Here is an 8,612-nt window from a genome sequence, read left to right on the forward strand (position 1 = left end):
AGACATCCCAGTCATCCTGACGGCTATTACAAAACTTTGCCAATTCCTTCCTGTCCCAATGTCCAGTTGTACTTTTCCACCATCCCATCAGACTGTGGGGGAAGTGGCGTAGTTCTGGTCTTTCGTATGCCAAACAACTTGCAGCATTCATGAAACACAGCTGATTCAAAGTTACGGCCTTGATCTGAATGCAGTTCTTATGGCATACCAAATCTGAAGAAGAAATCACTAATAGCCGAAGCTACAGTTGTAGCTTCCTGATTTGGTATTGCGTACAAATGTACCTGTTTCCAGCACGAGTTTGGGGCAAAGGATCAGCAATGTCAACGGCTACTGTTTCTATTGGTGTGCCAACTGGTCTGCAATTGGTCTGCAATTATCTTTCCGCCGTCACTTTATTTGCCGGCTTATATAAGAGAACATAGCATGCATAGAAAAGCCTAGAGTTGCGCGGAACAGTCACGATCTTTCTAGAACTCCAGCGCATGCTCCAAGCGTCGCGCGACTTCCACTGTCGTAACAGTTCATTAAACAAAATAACAATTTTAAACGTCAAATATTAAAAAACTAATGTACTTAGTAAAATAATATAACATAATTTTATTTTGTAATGTCTATTGATGCAAACACTGTGTTATGGCTAAAGTTTGAATTTCTACTATTTTTTGATCTTCTGTGGCTGCTAGTACTTTACAAAAATGTACCGTATGGCAAACTCCGTTCACATATAGTTATATGAGCTAAGCGTGGCCTATTAGTTAACGTGTTGGACTGCAAATTCTAAGATCCACGGTTCTCGCACCATTGATGCAAAATTGCGCCTTTGAAGCCTCTCGGGTGCGTTATAAGAGTGACTGTAAAAATCCAACTTCGATTAGAGTAGCCCAAGAGTTGGCAAAGGATGCTGTTGACTGATAGGCCAGCCGGAAATCTTGGGTATCTGTTTAAAATTGGGGACGGATAGCTTTGCAAGAATATCCGAAAACAAATACTCTTTTGGGTATGAATTACTTTTAATACCTAGGGTCAGGACCACACACACACACACAGGATTTTCTTTTTCCTGTGAATTCTTACAAGTGTAACTGGGACTATAACAACCAGCAGTAAACTAGGCTCTTGTTAATATGAACCATATTAATTTGGCAAAATAACAGTCTTGGTTAGAGCAAAAAACTAATTATGTCGATAGTGCAAATAAAGTTGTCAATTATTTCGGTTAGGCCTACAGAAAACTATTAGACACAGCTTTAATTAATTAATATTGACTATATAACTTGTTTGAAAACGTTACACACAACTTATAATAAAACATACATATTTATGGTAATTAAAGTCTGTCTCCCTATGCATCGTTACAACATGATGATTTGTTGACTTTTCGTTGCATGTTTTGGGATTATTGTGAACATTTATACAATTGTTTAAGTTATATTTCGTAAAAAACTGCTTACAGATTTAATCTTATAGCACCTATTTTTTTTTAGCATGCTGATTATGCTTTGCACAATATGTGTTGGTTTTTAATCTCACAAATTTGAACCCCTTTCAAACATTTTGCGTACGGGCCTGATAATTAATTAAAGTACTGTATTATCTACTTGCATAGTAGTTATTAATTGTTAACTTATGTCACTAATCTAAACAGCTCTGTACAGCAATAGTATATTAGCTATTACAATCATTGGTTATCATATACGTAAATGTATGCACTACTGAAATAACGTGTTAGCATGCACCATTCTTCTGTGGTATTTTTCCATAAATGACTTACATTCAGTTTCAGTGTCATAATGATTATGAAAGTTAGAACACTCAGTCTTTCTTCGGTTTGTGTACACCTCAGATAATTGTTCAACGGGCGGAGAACAGATTCCGAACATTCACATGAACGTAGTGGCAGTGTGGCAAACATAAAGATATTTGGTACTACCTGGAGAGGAATAGAAAGTCATCTTATCGTCAATCGATGAAGTTCTTCGTCAAAAAAAAAATAAAAAAAATCGGGATTTGGCAAATCTTCTTTGTAAAAACTATAGCCTGTCTGATATCAGAGATAGAAAACTCTTGTGTGAGTTTGGTGACATAAGTTTCTGAATTGATGTTGCTTGCTTTACATGTATATCAAATCTGGAGGAAAGATTACTGATATTGTGGTCAGGAAAAGGAATGGTTACTGTTTTCTTACAGTAATCTTCCAAGGAACTATATTCTGTATTTGCACGTTAGGCTTGTCGTTGCCTATCTCGTGGCATGCTAACATTAATGTTAGATTTGTATGCAATATTACGTTCATTACCATAAGCAGCTGCGCTATAACTATATAAGCACATTGTTTTACATAAAAAATAGGTAGATCCTTCGGCAGCCCCCCCCCCCCCCGTGTGAAAGTAAGTTTACATATTTCGTTGGTTCTTTATAATTTTCTGTCCTGAAAAATACTGTAAAGATAATTTTAATATAACCCTAAAATTATTTATGTAAATATATATCAACTTTGGCCATTTCTTATTCCTATTCTGAACTCTACATGTATTGCAAGAGAAGACGATGCATCTAGAAACCAAATCTTTCTTCCACTTAAGTTAGAAGCTTTTGTGGCTCCATCTGGTAAACGTATAATGTTATTTCTTGGTGTATTTTATCACACATAGAATATAATGTGACTTTGTGTGTATGTGTGGAAATTATATTTTTATTTGATTTTACGACAGACGGCGTCACATATAAACCTCGTGACGATTGTTTGTAGTTAAGCACAAAGCTACACAAAGGGCTGTCTGTGCTCTGCCTACCACGGGTATCGAAACCCGGATTCTAGCGTTGTAAGTCCGCAGACATACCGCTGGGCCACTGGGGGAGGGGGCCTCGTGACGACTAAATGTAATGTATTTAATCGTATATAGACTAGAATATTTTTTCTCTTTTTTTTTTTGCGTGTGGAAGTTATATTTTTTCTTTAATATTTTCAACAGATGGTGCCACATATACATTTTGAACAATATCTATTGCGGCATACATTAACTTATTTTATCTTATTAATGATGCGTACTTTTTTATGTGAATTTTCAACTTAGTGGAGACCAGGATGATCCATGTGTTGAACCTTGTGAGCTTTCTAGCTGTTCTCAGCCGATAAAGCCTTGCAAAGCTGGAGTAACAACAGACCAATGTGATTGTTGTCAGGTCTGTGCCAAGGTAATGTAATTATATATCATGAATTTGACTAATTATAGTAAACCAAATCCAGAAATTCTTGATGAAACCGTATTCATAGTTCCTAATTAAGAATAATAAACCATTAGGTAAGGATACTTTGGAGTTGAGATAAAATGCATGTTAATTGCATGAATTAATGATAGAAAAAGTTAAACGCTGTAGAATAAAATATTTGCTTTCAAAAAGATAAAAACCCATGTGAGAATATAGTATAATATAACAAGACTGATTAAGTAACCTGTTTTAGAAATTAAAGTATCTTTAAAAATGTATGCAGGTAGAAATATACGGCAAAATTTAAGTTTGTGACTTATGTTTATCCAATTCAATATTATGCTTTGCCAAGTCGTAGTCACTAATCCTTTTATAACTGGACAGAACGCAGATAACCCATAAAGTAACTTAGACTGAAAAAAATTAAACTTACATAATTTGTCCCCTATTGGCTCATTGGTAAATTTGAGGACTTATAGCACTAAATGTTAGTGTTCAATCCCTGTAATAGACACAGTGCAGATAATCCAACTGTTCATACTTCATGTTAACTCGCATATTACTGACTTAGTTACGTTTTCTACCGGTGGGGGTCCATATATATATTGCATAAATCATAGGAAGTAATTTGGTGTTTTTTTCACTACATTTACTGTAAAAAGCCGACCAAAAATTACTCGTTGTAGAATATATCTAAATTTGCAGCAGTAATTAGCAGGATTAGTTGCAATGTTATTAGCATTTTTGTTCACTTTTTGTGATTCTATGTTACTAGGCTTTATGAATATGTTTTTTTCTAAACTCTTTTTTTTACAACAAATGGTGCCCAGCGATAGCTCATCGTAAAATCTAAGGGCTTATAACGCTAAAACTTGGGTTTTTATATCAGCGGGGAGGGGGGGAGGTCACAGATAGCAAATTGTGTAACTTTGTGTTGAACAACAAACAAAGCAACAGATGACTTGTAGACCTATGATTTTATTGTGCAAACAAATATACTACCAATATTGTCATTAATAGCACTATTTTCTGTTGGAGTGTCTTAATTATTTCACATAAAAATATATGGACCCCACTGGTAGTGAACGATATAAAACAAATCACTGACTTGAGGATTAATTAAACTGCTTATGCGACCTTCAAGCACAGTTTTATTTACTTTTATGGACTGCAGAAAAGGTATTACTGAAAGTAATAAAATTCTAACAACAACAAAAACAAACGAAAAAAACTACAAGACCAACGATAACAAATTAGTTTATTCCTTCCTTAACGTTGGCTTGTATTGGTATCACTTTTACTCAGTAGTAACTTGTAGGCCTAAGTTTACAAATGACGTTCAAACTGAACTACCACGTTAATTGAACTACACTAACGAAAAAAAAAAAAAAAACTCGCTTGAAATGTTTATTATGCATAAAATCAAAGGAAACGGCTCTGGTATATATACATATTTTACTATAAAGAGTGTCAAGTTCGAAAAAAATTAGTTAAGATATAAAATTCTATATAAATCTGAAAAGCGTGTTTATTGTATGGATACTTACTGATATATAACGTTTTAAAATAGGCTGATGGAGAAAAATGTGGCGGCAAGAAATTGACGAAGTGTGGCGAAGGTCTGTACTGTGACACAACTGACAACCCAAATGGCATTGGAATCTGCAAAAAAATATCTCGTCCACCAGTGTACAAGGCGGAATACTTAAATGCAAAGCAAAGATGATTTCAAATATGTTTTTTCCCACTAACTACTATGATGGTTCAATACTGATAATACTTTGGTTAAGCTTGTTGTAGTAATTTGAATAATAATAATGATACAATCAGTATTTCTATGTAGTTTTCAGGACCTTGATGATCATAATAAAAGCATCCACTTTTTGACTATTACTTTAATTCTTTGTTTTTAAAATCAGTAACAATAGGTATAATTTATGAACTTTTCCAAACTAAACATATATAATGGTAACCGCATTAATATATTAATGTTTGTTTAATATTATTTTAGCTTAACTGGGTAGTGAAGATAACTTTTTATAAACTAGTACCATTACCCGGCGTTGCCTGGGTTTTCGAAAAAAATATCTTACTCTCTCTGTATTCCCTGTTCCATATTTCGATATGTAAAAAATATTTTGTGGATTTATGAAAAAAAACAAAAAAAACAACCTTAGGTTTGATTTTTGAAAATAAACTACGAACCTGTTTTAAATCAGGGCTTCCTTATGAACGATATTATTGCGTCATCGAGGTCACGTGACTGGTGTCGCGCCACCTATTTTCTAGAACTATCCTGTACCTTGGCGAATGCTCTAGTATTTACTAGATACAGGGTAGTCTGGTATATAAAAGAGGGTGACAACGTGACGGGGAATATTGTGTGTGGAGATAGTGAGGACTGCAGTTCAATTAAACTTCAACAATACCCTGTAACGTTCGTTCGTTATAGTGTTTGTTTTAGCGCGAATATTGAAATTAAGTGTATCGTAAAGTTATATTCGGAAAGAATAAACCAGTTTTATTAAGTAAAGACTTGTGTCGTTAAAATTTCGTCGGAACGAAGTTACGGAAAGTTAATTAACAAACGGAGACGTAACAATATACTTACTTTGTAGAATAATAGTAAAGTTTAAGGTAAATTAAAAACAGAAATCAAAGTAAAAGATCATGTTATATGAACAATCAAAGTTAACTGTTAAAGGGATCTAAGATTACTTTTGTTGATCATTGACTGTTCCAATATGACATTTTCTGAACCCTAATGTCGTATATAGTCTATTTTGGGATATCTATGAATAAATTTTTTTATTGTGCTGCCATCTTTAAAGAAAGCGGTATCACTACATTTGTTACGTTGTTAGGGTTACTCATCTAATAACGTTTTATCTTTAAAGTGTTACAAGTAATTGATAACCAGATGTTGTTTTTAGATACTACACAAAGATTTGTACGACATTTTCAGTTTTTTGGTTTTCTTAGTTACCGTTTATTTCTGTATTTTAAAAACGTTTTAAAAATAAATACCAACCATAAAGCTACAAATTGTGTTCACTTTAATATGATAAAATTTAATAAGAAAAACGTTTTACTGATAATTATACCTTTTAGATTAAAGAAAAAACAGTAAATTTTCTAGAAAAAATTGCAATCGTTTATTAGCGAATTATAAAAAACGGATATTTTAATTTCGAAAATTAGGTTATGTTGACATGGAGGCTTAAGATTTCATCAAAATAAAGTCGTTAGTTTAAATAAAGTCAAGTTTAGGAAACAGAGGAAGTACGGCTGGTATTGTTGTATTTTCTAAACGGAAATAGAGGACGCTTATCACCTGTAATTCAAACAACAGTGTTCGAAAGACGCTGGCCAGTCATAGGGGCAAATCGTTCTCGAAACACCCGGTTGGATGAGAGCGCGCTTTATAGCGTATGTCGTTATTTTGTTTACAGTTATTAACACTAGATGGGGTTTATATGAATTGTAATCCTCGGCTTTTCATGATATTTTTTTCACAGCTTTGACTTTCTACCTACATCTTACATTAGGCTTAGATTTAAAAAAATTAAATAGATTCAAAAGCATCAGTTACCATGCACTAAGGGAATAAAAAATAAAAAACCTGCTACAAATTACTTGAAGCTAGGCCTGACAGAAACTGCAGATATGAGGGTCTAAATGGATTTTGCGAAAATAAAAGCGTTTTATATCAAAGCAGTGAGTAATAGTACTACATGTACAGAACATATTAATAATTGGGGAAAAGGTATGAACACGAAATTTTACTGGAAAATATTAGTGCTGAGAACTATAGTAAATCCTGTTTTTGGGATGTTGCATCTCAACTGAATATCTTCTGAATGTTTGTAATATAAGGAGGTTCTGGGTTTTCTTAGAATGAATTCCGGAAGTATAGGTATCCCAAATCTGCGTTCCAGGCGATACATATTCTTCGGAGAAACAACATTAATTGAGCAAATGTATACTGTCAGTTGATTTTAGTCTTAGTTGAATATCGTGCGATTGTTATTGGCAGGCTTGATATTTTAATAGCTTTATGGATACAGTTTTCATTTATAAGTAAGGTAACCCGTACCGAATTGTTATTGAGTAATCTTATTATTGTTTGTTTGTTTTTTACAAAAATAGTGTTAGAGAACTACATTTATTAATATTAAGGTAGACCAGGTGGTTAGGACGCTCGACTCGCAATCTGAGGGTCGCGGGCTCGAATCCCCGTCCCACCAAACATGCTCGCCCATTCAGCCGTGGGGGCGTTATAATGTGACGGTCAATCCCACTATTCGTTGGTAAAAGAGTAGTCCAAGCGTTGGCGGTAGGTGGTGATGACTAGCTGCCTTCCCTCTCGTATTACACTGCTAATTAGGGACGGCTAGGGACAGATAGCCCTCGTGTAGCTTTGCGCGAAAATGAAAACAAACAAACAAATATTAAGGTAATTATTATACTCAGCGCGGGCTTTGAACGTTAAAAATGGGGTTTCAATACTCGCGTTGAGCAAGGCACAACAGATATTGAGATAGACCGCTGTGTAGCTTTGTCAGCTTTTTGAATAATAGCTTATATTGATATTGAGGTAATTAGAGTAATTTATGTCATATTGTTTTGTTCAGGAATACTGTCAGCTTTGTGTCCATTGTTAGGAGATCAAAGCAGAAGTTGTGTGATGCGACATCTAGCGTCATAATAATCAAATGCAGAATGGATAGTTATAACGCTGTAGAACATAAACACTCCGAAATTATCGACGTTATAACTCATACAGTGTTAGTGTAAAAATCGATTTAAAATCGTTGTCCCTTGTATAATGATAACTCGTCACATTCGAAACGTTTCTTATGAAAATAATACGCTATTTTGATTAAACTTTAGGAATAATGCGAAACGTTATTAACAAAAAAACTTAATGTTTTCCTTTTTTTTAACACTGTAACAGAATACACCTGATAATACCATATTGAGTTTAGTATTGGATTATTGTTGTTGTTAGTGTACGAGTCTACGTACTAACAGATTGTCGTCGTTGTTAGCGCATCAGCAAGTTTTAACTTGATATGTGGTATACGTTCTTAGTGTATCAATAAGTTATAACTGTGTTTTGTTGAGTTTCACTCGCATGTTGATTCGGTCATTCTATTCCATTTATGAGAACTAAAAACACTTGCAAAACTCTTCTGTAGTGATCGCTACTGTTATTGATACAGAGAAAACACTTGCAAAACTCTTCTGTAGTGATCGCTACTGTTATTGATACAGAGAAAAACACTTGCAAAACTCTTCTGTAGTGATCGCTACTGTTATTGATACAGAGAAAAACACTTGCAAAACTCTTCTGTAGTGATCGCTACTGTTATTGATACAGATAAAAAACTTGCAAA

General features: G+C 34.0%; 1 long non-coding RNA gene across 1 annotated transcript; it reads left to right on the forward strand.

Moving 5' to 3' along the window:
- The first annotated feature begins 3,077 nt into the window (after positions 1–3,077).
- On the forward strand, positions 3,078–5,106 carry LOC111087524. The gene is made up of 2 exons (XR_002612195.1): positions 3,078–3,198; positions 4,784–5,106. It is a non-coding gene; the product is annotated as an uncharacterized LOC111087524 (long non-coding RNA).
- The last annotated feature ends 3,506 nt before the right edge of the window (positions 5,107–8,612 follow it).

The sequence above is a fragment of the Limulus polyphemus genome, unplaced genomic scaffold (assembly GCF_000517525.1).
Source record: "Limulus polyphemus unplaced genomic scaffold, Limulus_polyphemus-2.1.2 Scaffold2257, whole genome shotgun sequence".
In the NCBI taxonomy this organism is placed as follows: Eukaryota; Metazoa; Arthropoda; class Merostomata; order Xiphosura; family Limulidae; genus Limulus; species Limulus polyphemus.